Source organism: Miscanthus floridulus, chromosome 8 (genome assembly GCF_019320115.1).
Source record: "Miscanthus floridulus cultivar M001 chromosome 8, ASM1932011v1, whole genome shotgun sequence".
Classification (NCBI taxonomy): Eukaryota; Viridiplantae; Streptophyta; class Magnoliopsida; order Poales; family Poaceae; genus Miscanthus; species Miscanthus floridulus.
Genome location: NC_089587.1, coordinates 82,396,699 through 82,412,612, shown reverse-complemented (window position 1 = coordinate 82,412,612; position 15,914 = coordinate 82,396,699). Strand labels below are relative to the sequence as shown.

Here is a 15,914-nt window from a genome sequence, read left to right as displayed (position 1 = left end):
TTGAGATCTAAATATAGCCCACTGTTAAGATATGCATTATAAAAATCTTCCTACAGTGGTGTATAGAAACCCTCTGAAGCTCGATCATCTCTCCTCGGTGGGAACCACTGCTCAAAGTCCAAAAATCTAAGCTGCTGCACCTGTTTGGCTGTGGCGGCCCTCAAATCCAAGTGAGTCACTGGAGGCGGACCCTGTGGTCTAGGCGGTGGACGAGAACCCCTCCGCTATGTCTTTGACCTCGATGTGACTAGAGCATGGGTACGACTAGAGCAGCGAAGTTGTGGCTGAGGTGCCTACTCTATCTCCTCGGCCTGCTCTCCCTCCTGAGTCTGCTCTGCTGACTGTGGCTACTGCTGTGACTCCCTCTGAGGCTGACTCTCATCAATAGCCACACACCGTCCTCCAACCATGATAGTCCAGCTAGACCACCATGATGGCGCTCAACCTGCTCAAGTGCAGCCCTCGTAGATGGAGAAAGCTGATCTACAATAACAACACCACTCTAAGTACCTCCTCTCTCTACGTGCTCTATGGCCTCTACAACTATGGCTGCTCTCGCTATATCTACATCAGGGTACTTGCGTTTCTTTGTCGCTAGCTTCTTCATCATCTTGCCTTTTGTATATGTAGGCTGGCGAGGCGGGTCCTCGGATCCTCATCACTAGGACCTCCTCTGACATTCTTGACACGAGCCATCTGATGAAGCTGAAAAGAACAACTGTCCTGACAAGAATCAACTGCCAACTATCACTTCTGAGGCTTGGCCTCGATCTATACACGCGAGCTTGGCCCTGAGTTGATTGACAACTCCTAATGGGACCACAACAACACCGACTCACTGCACGATAGAATAGATAGGATATACAAATAAATACAATATATCTAGAGATACGAAACCCTAAGAAGCAAGCAATTAGGTACGAAATTGGAATCAAGGGCTTGCTACCTAATGAACCGGCAATCCAAAGAGAAGAGAAACGACATGCGGGGAACCACTGAATCGGCTAGGGTTAGGGTCCTGGCTTGATGAAGTTCGGTGACCGAGAAGATGCGGAGGCAGTGGCTAGGTCACCGACGAGGAGCAATGTAGGGGTACGGCGGCGCTAGGGCACAACGTGGGCTTCTTGCTAGCATAGAGGCTCGGGCACGAGCGGCGCTGCTGCTTGGTACGACGGCAGCGCTGGAGCACGGCGCAGGCATGGTGACGCATAGGGCGTGCGGCGGTGGATCAGGCACGGGAGTGTGGGACGAGGTCGCGGCATAGTGGTCGGGCGGCGCTACTGCGGCGGTGTGGAGCTAGGGCGTGGGCACATGGCGGCTCAGGAGGTGGCGGCTAGGGCATGAGTGCTACATAGGCAGCGATGACGGTGCAAAGGCGGATTGGATGCGGTGTGGGATGTAAGATCGTGGCGGATTGGGATATAAGGGGTCCCCCGACGAGACAGAAAAGGAAACGGAGAAGTAGTCCTGAACCCGCACGATTTCAACTGACCGGATGCTCTGGTGCCAACAACCGAACGCTGCCACCCAGAGTCTAGTCGATTCTAGAGAGGTCCAAAACCCCTGGAATCATGAACGGACACGTCCGATCACCATTGACCGAACACAGCCAGAGTCCGATCCAACATGTTTCCTTCATCTTCGATCGACTGGACGCAAGAACGCCTTCTGATCGGACGCTGAACAACAGAGTCCAGTCACTCCTTCGCAGCAAGGTTCACCTCCTATGAACTGACCGAACGCCGGACTTCAGAGTCCGGTGCAGCGTCCGGTCACTCTTTTTCCATCAAATCTTTAGAGTCCTTCATGCTGTCTGTTCCCAATCAAGTCCCAACTTCAATAAGATCCAAATAAACACCAATTAGGACTAATGTGAGTGACCTCTCTCAAACCCTCAAAATTTTCAAAATATTTTACCTTAGGCTATAATTCTTTTTAAGAAAATAGGCAATAAGAGGGCAATTGAAGATAAACGACAAAGCAACATTCATGCATATGCAATGCAATACTTGAAAGTAAATCTAGTTGCTTGTCAAGTTTGATCCAAGGTTAAGCTTCTTCACTTGCTTTTCGGCGGTTATCTTAACCATGTTAGACAAGCTCTATATGCATTACCAAAAAGTAAACATGTTGTATATTACAATGCAATGCAAGGGACAACACAAGCTCATTTTTTATTGAAGTTACTAAAATCAAGCACATTGAGCTCATTCTGCAATTGACAAAAACTCGCCTCATTTAGAGGTTTAGTGAAGATATCCACCAATTGATCCTCAGTCCTTACACTTTCTAATGAAATATCATTCTTTGCAAGATGATCTCTAAGAAAGTGATGGTGGATATCTATGTGCTTGGTGCGAGTGTGTTGAACCAGGTTATTTGCAAGTTTTACCACACTTTTATTGTCGCACAAAACAGGTACTTTTTCTAGAACTACTCCATAATCTAGCAAAGTTTGTTTCATATAAAGTATTTACGCACAACAAGCACCCGCGGTAATGCATTTCGCTTCGGCGGTGGACAAAGCCACACTATTTTGTTTCTTGGAGGACCAAGACACAAGTGATCTACCAAGCAAATGGCACCCTCCGGATGTGCTTTTTCTATCAACTTTGCAACTGGCATAATCCGAATATGAATAGCCAACTAATTCAAATATAGCTCCTTTGGGATACCAAAGGCCAATGCTTGGTGTGTGCTTAAGATACCTAAGGATTCTTTTAACGGCAATCAAATGAGTTTCCTTAGGATTAGCTTGAAATCTAGCACACATACACACACTAAACATGATGTCAGGCCTAGATGCAGTTAAATATAACAAGCTACCTGTCGATGTTTGACCACCGATAGCCTGCCATGGGGTCCCTGAGGCAGTATGTTCGGGCTTTAGCGTACGTAGAACTCGACAGTTAACGCAAGAGACAGTCGATTTATCCTGGTTCGGGCCCTCGGTCGTAGATCGAGTAATAGACCTACGTCCAGTCGATGTTAGCCTTTGCGTTGGATTGATTGTAAAGTGTTGTGTTGTACAATTGTTGTTTGAACTCCCGATCCAAGGAGCCCTGCCCTCCTTTATATAGTCAGGAGGCCAGAGTCCTAGTCGGTTTACAATGAGAGTTCCTAGTAGAATTATAGAATAATACTACTACTAAGATTACAAGGGAAGAATCCTAGTTAGGCTAGTTCTTCTTCCTTCCTTGCGAGGTATCCCATGGGTCCCACACCGACAAGCCCCCGAGCACTTCATGGTTGAGTTTTGGAAGCCTCGTCTTGTTCCTTCAAGTCTTATCGAGTAGGAACAAGCGTCGTCTGAGTGCTTTCTTAAGCGAAACCGTGCAGCGCTTCATGAGATCTTCACGTGGTGTGTACCTTTTTGAAGAAAAAAGTACCCCCATTTGGATGTAGCCCCCAAGCCTCTTGCTATTTGGCACAAGGAGCTTGAGGGTCTTTTCTTGAAATCTTCCTGATTCTTCATTGAAAGGTTCCCCGATTTCCTTGTTGAAAAGAGCTCTGATTTAGCTGTGTTTGGGTTCTTTTTGTCGGAAAGAGCTCGGATATAGCTATGTCCGGGTTCTTGTCGTCTGTCTTGAAGAAGTGTTCTGAGTGACGTGCGCTTTTTTGAAGGAAAAAGTGCACTCACTGAGTGTAGCCCTCGAGCCTCTTGCTATTTGAAACAAAAAGTTGGAGGGTCTTGAATCTGAGTTGTTCGAAAGAACTGTATACCTCTCCTTTTGCAACCCCCGAGCATATATCCAGGTTGTTTTGTTCAGGAAGAACTCAGATGCAGAGTCTTGGCGTATTCTCTGGAAGTCTGCTATTGTCAGATGTAGTTGTATGGTGGTGGTTGAGTGTAAATGCCTTTTGTTCATGGGTTGTACTGTGTTGGTATATTCTTCTGAATATGCTCGTCTTCGAGTACTGTTCCCTCTCGCCTGAGTCTTCCATTATTGAGCCCTGTCTTTTCACTGTGTCCTTTGTTAGGCTTATTTCGTTGGTACTCCTAGTCCATGTGCACCACTCTTTTGATCTATAAATACCCTCTCGGAGTGCTTGTTTTCATCCATTGAACATTCTGTTGAAACCTTCGTAGTTATGAATATGGTAGTTTGTGAAGTAGTGCAGCCCCCGGGCGTGTTTTGTAGTTCTTGTGTGTCTTGTCATAGCTAGAGGAAGTCTAGTGATAGGGATTAGAGGTAGGCTAATCCCGCAGCAGCAATGTACCAGGATGTACATGGCAGTAGTTGGAGGAAGTCTTATGATGTGGGCTTCGTTCCTTCATCTGGCAGTTCTGGGTTGATCCTCGCCGCTTGTCTTGAGACTGTCCGGTGCAGATCAACACCATATCCAGCATCACATCGGACTTGGGTAGACAGATGCCTACTGGCCTTCTCTGCTCCATGTTGTCCTGCCGTTCAACTGATTTCCGCCTTGGGTGCACTGCGTCCGTCCTTTGAAGAAAACAGTGTAGTCGAGTGCGGTTTGTTCTACTGAGTAGCGATTTGGGACACGTAGTCATTCCAGAGCCAAGCTGTGTTCGGGTTCCTCTTTGCTACTTTGCTTTTCGTGGTACCGAGTTCGTTGGGTCTTGTAAGATTTGTAATCTTATATTTTTGAAGTCACTTGTAATGGAAAGAATCTTGTCTTCTGGGTTGTCATTTATTTTTCTGCTGTAGTCCTGGTTGTTCATGAGATTCCTGAGTTCTTTCCGTAAGAACCGAGTTCTTATGTTCCTTGTGAGGTAGCCCTTCTTTTCTTCATGGTTGACGGGTTGTTTTTTTGCAGTAATCTGATAACTCCACCGTAGTGCTGGATGGATAAGTCTGAAATCTGCCCGTTGAATTGTAACATTGTGTGGATTTGTGCCCTCCGTCATTTTAGCTGTGTCAGTAAATGGACCGTTGCGTTCTCACACGATGCTTTAACGGGCCTGGTGGGCCATTTTTATCGCTGTAAAATCTATTTAAAGACCCTTCATCTTCTTTTTCTTTACTGCCCTTCTCTTGCCTCGAAACCCTAGCTTTCAGAAATCCGCCGCCGCCGTCCAAACCTTCTCTTCCCCTAGTTCCTTCTTGCCTTCGTTAGTACATGGGTAGGAAGAAAGCTACGAGCAAGTCCTAGGCAACCTTCATGGACGAGGAGTCGTCTCTTTCCGTGATCGAGAACCAGGAGTTCGTGGCCATGAGGGCTGCCCAGAAAGCTTGGCCGGCTCCGACAACAACTGAAGACCAGCTCCGCGAGCTTGCCAGCGATGGTCTGATCCAGAGCAAGGGCATTGCTGAATGGAGAGTCCCAGGCGAGCATCAGGTCCCTGCTCCAGGTCCTGGTGAGCTCGTCCTTTTCGTCTCTTTTATCCGTGCCGGTCTTTGCCTTCCTGCTTCCGCCTTCCTTTATAAATTTCTTGGTTATTTTGGGGTTAGTCTGAACCATCTAACTCCCAATGTTGTCCTCCATCTTTCTATTTTCGTACATCTTTGTGAAGCTTTCCTTGGAATTCCTCCTTCTCTTTCTCTTTTCCGTCACTTCTTTCGTCTGAAGCCTCAACCCCGCCGTGAAGATACCAACATTCTTGGCGGCTGTGGGATTCAGTTTCGCCAGGGTCTGAAAAGCAAGTTCTTTGACTATGACCTGGTTGATTCTATGAGGGATTGGCGCGCTGATTGGTTCTATGCCGCCAATTTGATTCCTTCTCTTGCCGTGCATTAAAGATCTGGTCCCTCGGTTAACGACCGGTGGAAAAAGAACTCCCTGACTCCAATCGAGCTCCAGCCATTCCTTGAGCGGATAAGCACTCTGAAACAGCAGGGCTTGACCGGTTTCGGAATCGTCTCAAGTTTTCTTCGCCGTCGTGTCCAGCCTCTGAAGGAGCGAGAGAACTTTGGTTTTGAGTACTCTGGGGCTGAGGATCCTTCGCGAATGGTCCCTGCTCTTGAGTTGACCGACGAGGAGGTTCTCGAGCGTCTCCAGAAGATGCTGAAGGGGACACACAATTTACAATGTAAAATAGGTAAGATAAATATTTCGTGCTAGGTTCGGACAAAGATTTTTTTTTTCTAGACAACTGGATCTGTGCCGTCCTGTCCATTGAGGCTTATGAGGGGACCAGAATGCCTTAATTTGCTTTTTTCTAGGCTGGCTTAATTTGCTTAGGTCTAGGATTTACAACCCAGAATGCCTTATAAAACACTTTTAAACTCTGAATCCTTACATTTTAGGATAGAGGGAGTAATATATCTTCCCTTTATGCAAACAATCTGCTTACGTTCGATTTCCATTTACCATTACCATTACAGTACATATTTAACCAGATCGCCTTGTGGAAACATTGGACCTGCATACTACAACATCCAAAGCAAAGTAGTAGTGAAAATTAAATGTTCGGCCGCTAATCGTACCCTGTCTACCTGAACCACTTTATTTCTTATATTAATTCTGCATGCATATAGTACTACTAGTAATAACTAACTTGACGCCAGATTCTACATAAACTGGCCTTGCTTGAAACCTGAATAATACGTGTCACTGGCTTGGTTCTTTGTTGCACAACTAATCGCCTTAGGGAAACGACGATGACAGGGTACTTGGTCTTCACTTTCTGGAGGTGCACTGCGACGTTCTTGGCATACAGCTCGAAGAGATCGTCGAGTACGTGCTCGCCGAAGTGGTGCGCGATGAGGGGCCCGATCACGGCCCTGATGGACTTAGCGACGTTGACGCCGCTCTGGACGCCATCGAGCACGAGGTCGCCGTCGTCCTCCATATCGTCGTGCGGATCCCAATTGGACTCAAAGAGCTGGATGTGGGTGACGTCGAATGCCTGGCTCTGCCTAATCACGTCCCTCACTTCGTCCACCGACGGGGCGTAGAACGGCAGGTTGAAGGAGTCCAGTTTCTCCTTCTCCACACGGCCCTGTGCCATGGTGCAATGCATGCAAATGCAATACATCAGTTAACTAGGGTTCATCGGTTCAGTTCATGATTTCCTTTGATGGATGATGTTGCACAAGACAGGAGAAGAAAACAGAGCAGACCTCTTTGACGAGGGACTGAAGAGCCTGCCCGAGGAGGCCCCACATGTAGCTGACCTCGCCACGGAGCACGTCCTTGTTCTTCCTGCCGAGGAACGCCAGCACCATCTGGCCACCGGACTCGAGCTCCCTGTGGCGCAGCCTGAGGAACAGCGAGAAGTCCTCCTGGAACTGCCTCCGGTACAGCGCCACCACCGCCGGCGGCGTGGTCTCCCAGATGTACATGTTGCCCTCGTTGAGGACGGCGCCTCCCGCGAGCTCGTCGGGGACCCTGGAGCGCCACATGAGGCAGTAGGAGGAGTGAAAGAGGTGCACGCAGCGGTCCGGGAACAGCCGGGTGTAGAAGGAGCCCGGCGACGTAGTACGGCGGCAGCGCGTCCCCCTTGTCCTTGACACGGAGTGATGATGAGCGTGAGCGGCACTATTCGCTTGATCATTTTTGGGGCTTATAAACCAGCTGATGTTGTTTTATTGTGAGAGAAAAATACTATATCATGACTGATAAGCATGGCTCATATGGTCAAGCGAACAGGGTTACATGCCCCTAGGCTGCCCCTAGGCCCTAGCTCAGATCACCAACCACTACCGGATACAGGAGCTTTGCCGAGTGAAACACTCGGCAAAGCGTTTGCCGATTGTTACACTCGGCAAACGACACTCAGCGTAGGTTTTAACGGCAAAGAGCTATTTGCCGAGTGTCAATCGTCGGGCACTCGGCAAAGACTATGCCAAGTCCAAAAAAACACTCGGCAAACATTTTTCGAGAAAAAAACAAGTCATCGGCGGTACCACCAGCACAGCTGCCGGCCACCACCGCAACCACCACCGCCGGTCACCACCACCACGCCCGATGCCGGTCACCACCACCACCACCACCACACCACGCCAGATCCGGGAGAGGGAGGGTCGGATCCTACCCGGAGAAGAAGAAGGGGAGGGGAGGGGCCGCCGCCATGGAGCCCGTTGCCGCTGTGTTGCTCGCCGTGGAGCCTGCCGCCGGAGGGCTCCTAACCGTCAGATCCACGGATCCACCGCCACAGGGATCCAACCCACCGGATCCGCCGTCAGATGCACATTTTCATTGACATAGCAACCTTGTGAGCTTAGCCAAAGCCCTCACACTCATCTCCATCATTGATCCATCATCATTGTGAGATTGGGAGAGAATCCAAGTGCATTGCTTGAGTGATTACATCTAGAGGCACTTGGTATTCGTGTTGCGCTGCGGATTTCGCTTGTTACTCTTGGTGGTTGCCACCACCTAGATGGCTTGGTGCAGCGGTGGAGGATCGGCACGAGTTGGTGATTGTTCGTGGCCGCCTTCGGTGATTGTAAGGGGAGTTGTACCTTCCCCGGCGGAGTGCCGAAAGGTAACTCTAGTAAATTGCCCGTGTCATTGAGTTACCTCACTTGTGGGTCGGTTCTTGCGGTGTCCTATCGTGTGGATGAGGTTTGTGAAACACCTCTTAGCTACCGAACCACCAAGTGTTGGTCGACACAACGGGGATGTAGCGTGTTGGCAAGCACGCGAACCTCGGGAGAAAATCGATTGTCTCTTGTCTTTGGCATTCTCCTGGTGATTGGCTATACATTCATCTTGTGATTGGTTCATCTCCTACACGTCGGTATAATCACCCTACTCACTTATTTACATTCTTGCAAACTAGTTGATACAAGCTCTTTAGTGTAATTAGAATTGAGAGCTCTTAGTGAGTAATTACATAGCAAGTTTGTGTGCCTAAGTAATCATTGCAACTAGAATTGTTAGATAGGTGGCTTGCAACCCTTGTAGAGCTAGAGCAAGTTTGCATTATGCTATTTGTCATACTAATCAAATTGCTCTAGTTGATTTGTAGATTTTTAAATAGGCTATTCACCCCCCTCTAGCTATAATAGGACCTTTCAAGTGGTATCAGAGCCGTGGTCACCGTTTGATTGAAAGCTTAACAACCTCGGTGTCAAATTATGGCTCAAGTTGTGTTCAACCATGTGGGGGGCAAACCACCGTTCTTTGATGGCACATGCTATGATTATTGGAAGAGAAAGATAAGGATGTATCTTAGTTCAATCAATGATCAAGTATGGGAAGTGACCGAGAATGACTATGCTATCATTGATCCCGATGATCCAACCAACCAAGATAAGATCAACAAGCAATGCAATACAATGGCTCTCAACACCATATACAATGCCATTGATTCCAAGGTGTTTGAGCAAATCAAGGATTGTGAAAGAGCAAATGAGGTGTGGAAGAGATTGGAGGAAACATATGAGGGCACACCGGCGGTGAAGAGTGCCAAGTTGTACATCCTCAAGGACAAGTTGACAAGTTTCAAGATGAAGGATGATGAGAGCATCCCGGAGATGTTCCATCGGCTACAAGTAATTGTCAATGACTTGAAGGCTTTGGGAGAAAAGATCAAAGATGATGATGTCTCCCATCGATTCTTGATGTGCTTACCTCCAAGATTTGAGATGTTGAGATTGCTCATCATAAGAGGAGGATTGAAGGATATTACCCCTAACTAAGTACTAGGTGATATCATGATACAAGAGACATACCATGTGGAAAGGGAGGGGGATGACAAGGATGACAAGAAGGAAGAAGAAGACAAGAAGAAGAAAAGCATAGCATTCAAGGCTAGCTCATCATCATCAAAGAACAAGGGCAAGTCCAAGAAAGAATCAAGTGATGATGATGATCTTAGTGATATTGATGATGAAGCTATGGCTCTCTTTGTGCGCAAGATGGGAAAATTCATGAAGAACAAGGGCTATGGTGCAAGAAAGAGAAGAGATCACACCAAGAAGAAAGAGTATGTGAGAAGATGCTACAATTGCAAAAGCCCCGATCATGTAGTGGCAAATTGTCCATACAATAGTGACAATGATGAGGATGAGAAGAAGAAGCACAAGGAGGATAAGAAAGAAAAGAAGGAGAAGAAGGAGAAGAGAATGACCTTCCAAAAGAAGAAGAAGGGTGGAGGCTATTTGGTCATATGGGATAGTGATGGCTCTTCAAATAGTGATAGATCTAGTGATGATGACAAGAAATCTATCAAGAGAGCACTAGCAAGCATCGTCGTCAACAACAAGCCCTCCATCTTTGACACTCCATCGATGTGCCTCATGGCAAAACCTACCAAGGTAAAATATGATGTGAGTGATGATGATGAATGTGAAAGTGATGCTTGTAGGAGTGATGATGATGATGAGAAGTACTCCAAGGAGGAGCTCATGGACATGTGTGAGCAAGTGCATACTTGCTTTGAGATGAAGAGAAAGAAGTGCAAGGAATTGAACAAGAAAGTCAAATTTCTTGAGCAATCCCTTGATGAGCTCAATGCCACTCATGAGAGGCTAATGGAAGCCCATGAGAAGCTTGGCAAAGCTCACTCTAAGCTTGAAAAGGCTCACTCCTCTCTCATTGAGCAAGTCAAAGTGGAGGAAGCCAAGGAGGAGCAAGTGATAGTAACATGTGATGTGGGACTAACATGTGATCTTATTGATGAATCTTTTCATGAACCCATTATTGTTGCTCCTACTAACACTTCTTGTAGCAAAACCATTACCACTCCACCTATGAATGATACATCACTAATGGTGGAAAATGAAACCCTCAAGAAGGAGGTGAATGAGCTCACTCGTGCCTTAGGCAATGCCTATGGTGGAGATGCCCGCTTGCTAAAGTGCTTGGGTAGCCAAAGATTTTCTCTTAACAAAGAGGGATTAGGCTATACCCCAAAGAAAGGCAAGGCGGCCTTTGTCACTCTCAAAGCTAGCTTTGTGAAGGGAAATGGTCGGTTTTGCAATAGATGCAAGCAAGTTGGGCATATAGAGCAAAATTGCAAGACTAACAAGAACAAGCTACCTAATGTATCCTCAATCAAATTTGATTCTTGTTACATGCTTTATAAGGGTGCCAATGGTGTGAAGGCTAAGTTCATTGGTACACCAATTGTGGGCCCAAAGAAGAAGGCCATTTGGGTACCAAAGTCCTTGGTGACTAACCTACAAGGACCCAAGCAAGTTTGGGTACCTAAAAAGAATTGATCTTCTTTTGTAGGTAAATTATAAAGCCGGAGGAAGGCATTGGGTGCTTGATAGTGGGTGCACACAACACATGACCGGTGATCCAAGAATGTTCAATTCAATCAATGAAAACAAGAGCAATGGGATTGATAGTATCACATTTGGTGACAATGGCAAAGGTAAGGTCAAAGGGCTTGGTAAGATTGCAATATCCAGTGATTTGAGCATTTCCAATATGCTACTAGTAGAGAGCTTGAACTTCAACCTATTGTCGGTAGCTCAATTGTGTGATCTTGGTTTCAAGTGCATATTTGGTGTGGATGATGTAGAGATCATAAGTGTGGATGGCTCTAACTTGATATTCAAAGGATTTAGATATGAGAATCTATACTTAGTTGATTTTAATGCTAGAGAAGCTCAATTGTCAACATGTTTGATCACTAAGTCTAGCATGGGTTGGTTATGGCATAGAAGGCTTGGTCATGTTGGAATGAAACAATTAAACAAATTGATTAAGCATGACTTAGTTAGAGGCTTGAAAGATGTCACATTTGAGAATGATAAGCTATGTAGTGCATGTCAAGCCGGAAAGCAAGTTGGTAATACACATCCTAGGAAGAGCATGATGAGTACATCCAAGGCATTTGAGTTGATGCATATGGACTTGTTTGGACCAACCACATACACTAGCATTGGTGGAAATAAATATGGATTTGTGATTGTGGATGATTTCACTAGATACACATGGGTGTTCTTTCTTGTTGATAAGAGTGATGTGTTTGCAACATTCAAATTATTTGTCAAGGGCATTCACAATAAGTTTGAAACAACCATCAAGAAAGTTAGAAGTGACAATGGAAGTGAGTTCAAGAACACTAGAATTGATGAGTTATGTGATGAATTTGGAATTAGACATCAATTCTCGGCCAAGTATACTCCTCAATCAAATGGGCTAGTTGAAAGAAAGAATAGAACCTTGATTGATATGGCAAGATCAATGTTGAGTGAGTACAATGTGAGTCATTCATTTTGGGCCGAAGCAATCAACACGGCTTGCTATTATAGCAACCGACTCTATTGTCAACCCATGATGGAAAAGACACCTTATGAGCTATTGAATGGAAGAAAGCCCAACATAGCATACTTTCGGGTTTTTGGTTGTAAGTGCTATATATTGAAGAAAGGCACTAGATTGAGCAAGTTTGAAAAGAAATGTGATGAAGGTTTCTTGCTTGGTTACTCCACTACTAGCAAGGCTTATAGAGTTTGGAATTTGGCTAGTGGCACTCTTGAGGAGGTTCATGATGTGGAGTTTGATGAAACAAATGGTTCCCAAGAGGAAGATGAGAATCTAGAATATGTAAGAGGCACTCAATTGGTCAATGCAATGAAGAACATGGACATTGGTTAGTTAAGGCCTAGAGAGATGATTGATGTTGAAGATGACAAGAATCAAGTGCTCTCTAACTCAAATGTGTAAGCTAGTGGTTCTCATGATCAAATCCAAGCAAGCACTAGTGATGGCAATATGCAAGATCAACAAATAGCTAGTTCATCATCTCAACCAAGTGATCAATCAAATGCTAGCAATCAAGTGCAAGTGCTTCAACCAACCAATGTTGCAAGAGATCATCCATTGGACACTATCATTGGTGATATTTCAAGAGGTGTGCAAACAAGATCAAGATTGGCCTCATTTTGTGAGCATTTCTCATTTGTGTCATCCATTGAACCTAAGAAGATAGATGAAGCTTTGAGGGATGTTGATTGGATCAATGCTATGCATGAAGAGCTAAACAACTTCACAAGAAACTAAGTATAGGATTTAGTTGAGAGGCCTAAGGATCATAATGTGATTGGAACTAAGTGGGTCTTTCAGAACAAGCAAGATCAAGATGGGATAGTAATAAGGAACAAAGCAAGATTAGTGGCTCAAGGTTACACTCAAGTTGAAGGTCTTGACTTTGGAGAAACATATGCCCCGGTTGCAAGATTGGAAGTAATTAGGATCTTGCTAGCTTATGCTTGTGCCCACAATATCAAGTTGTATCAAATGGATGTGAAAAGTGCATTTCTCAATGGGTACATCAATGAGCCTGTGTATGTTGAGCAACCTCCCGGTTTTGAAGATGAGAAGAAACCCAACCATGTCTACAAGTTGAGAAAGTCATTTGAAGGCAACAAAGAGAATATTGAGGTACTTGAAGCATACACAAAATGTTGGGTTGTGGTATCCTAAAGGAGCAAGATTTGAGTTGATTGGATATTCGAACTCTGATTATGCGGGATGCAAAGTTGAGAGAAAGAGCACATCGGGCACATGTCAACTATTGGGAAGATCACTTGTGTCTTGGTCATCAAAGAAGCAAAATAGTGTAGCACTTTCAACCGCTAAAGCAGAGTACATTTCGACCGGTAGTTGTTGTGCTCAATTACTTTGGATGAAGGCTACTTTGAGTGACTTTGGATTCAAGTTCAAGCAAGTGCCATTGCTATGTGATAATGAAAGTGTTGTAAAGCTCACCAACAACCCGGTTCAACACTCAAGAACAAAGCATATTGATGTCCGCCATCATTTCATAAGAGATCACCAACAAAAAGGGGACATTTGCATAGAGAGTGTGGGCACCGAAGATCAACTTGCTGACATATTCACCAAGCCACTTGATGACAAGAGGTTTTGCAAGCTAAGGAATGAATTGAACATACTTGACTTCTCCAATATGTGTTGATGCACCCCCACTATATGACATGCCTCTCCTTCGAGCCAAGCAAGGTAAAGTTGATTGACATGTCATCCATCCATTGCTAAGGACATGATTAGTGCATCTAGACATATTTCACATTTGAATAGGCTCATTCATGAAAATCAAATGAATTTGATGCTTATATGGTACCACTATTGCTTGTATGTTTGAAATGATCTAGTGGTAGCATATGACATGTTTGTGGGCTTGTAAACCTAGTGTTTGATTTAGAAAATGAGCTATAAGTGTTTAACTCAACATGGTACAAGATCACCCTTATTTGGAGGTGTGAAGAAGCTTGTCCTTGGATCAAACCGAGTTAAATATCTCTTGCAAGTAATCTAGATTGAACCAAATTGGGAAAATGATCCCCATTTCACATGGTTTCACCTCAACATATCTATAATTTGAGGCCACCTTTTGTGCAATTTGTTGACATTAATAATCCTACCCTATCTATACTTTAAACCTTTGTGGTCATTGATGACAAAGGAGGAGAAATAGTGTACAAAGGTAGTGAAACAAAGGGGGAGAGATAATATATGACAATAGAAGGGGATCAATTAATTAAAATTTTGAGCATACAAATAGGGGGAGCAAGCTCATAAACTTGTATGGTGCATTTGAATGTGCATTACATATGTTTGCTTGCATGGCATAAGTTTTAATTTCAAATATCCATGCTTGTGTGGTGTATGCTAGTTGTAGGTTTGAATGTTGAAATGAAAAACTAGCATGCATAGGCTAAGTAACTAGACTTATGTTCATTCTATGGAAACTAGACCCTTGCATGTAATGTTGATTTCATGGGGTATTCTAGTTCTTGTATATGTCTAGTTACTAATGATGCTAAGGATGGTATATTGGTGCACTCTGATTGGTATCACGCTTCAAAGGTCTATCTCTTATACCTTAGCATCATTTGGTAGAAATTGACTCCTATATTTCCTATCTAATCATATGTGCAAAGCTTCAATCCAAACTCTTAGCACATATGTAGGGGGAGCAATTGCTATCATATGGAGTTCATGAAACTTGCCCATATCCTTTACACATGGTAAATATGCTTGGGCAAGCAACATGGATTCAAATGAACTTTAATTCATATCTTTGTATAAGGGTTGTCATCAATTACCAAAAAGGGGGAGATTGAAAGCTCTAGTTTGGTTTTGGTCAATTGATGAAACCCTAAGTGCTAACCTAGTTTATCAAGATGATTATGAGATAGGTAGCACTACTCCAAGTGATGAAGAAATGGCGAAGATCATGACAATGGTGATGGCATGGTGATGGTCAAATGCTTAAACTTGGAAAAGAAGAAAGAGAAAAACAAAAGGCTCAAGGCAAAGGTATAAAATGTAGGAGCCATTTTGTTTTAGTGATCTAGACACTTAGTAAGTGTGATCACATTTAGGATAGATAGTCGTACTATTAAGATGAGTGAAACTCGTATCGAAATGCGGTTATCAAAGTGCCACTAGATGCTCTAACTCATTACATATGCATTTAGGATCTAGTGGAGTGCTAACACCCTTGAAAACATTTGTGAAAATATGCTAACACATGTGCACAAGGTGATACACTTGGTGGTTAGCACATTTGAGCAAGGGTGAAGAAGACAGAGGAGATGCTAGCATCGATCAAGTGACCGGACGCTGGATCTGAATGCACCGGACGCTGACTGCCTACGTTCGGCCACGCTGACTTGGTGGTACAGTAGCTAGGGTGTACCACCGGACGCTGGGCTGTGTCCAATTGAGGTGGACCGGACGCGTCTTGTCAAGGAAAAATGGATTTGGACCCTTACTGTACTCGACCGGACGCTGTGGCTCCAGCGTCCGATCAGTTTAGCCGGAGCGTCTAATCAACACTTAGCCGTTGTGATCTGACGGTTTAGTTTTAACTCAGAGTGACACATGGCATAAATCAATGGACTGGACGCTGAGTCCAGGGTCCGGTCAGTATGACCAGAGCGTCCGGTCAGAGCGCGTTTTGCCCAGTGAAGGGGTATAACGGCTCTATTCCATGGGAGCTTCTATTTAAGCCCCATGGCCGATTGTAGCTCCATCTCTTGCACATTTTCATTGACATAGCAACCATGTGAGCTTAG

The 15,914-nt window shown here is 44.9% G+C and overlaps 1 pseudogene; it reads right to left on the bottom strand.

Moving 5' to 3' along the window:
* Positions 1-6,257: 6,257 nt before the first annotated feature.
* Positions 6,258-8,157, bottom strand: LOC136469488 (anthranilate O-methyltransferase 1-like; annotated as a pseudogene).
* Between the last annotated feature and the right edge of the window lie 7,757 nt (positions 8,158-15,914).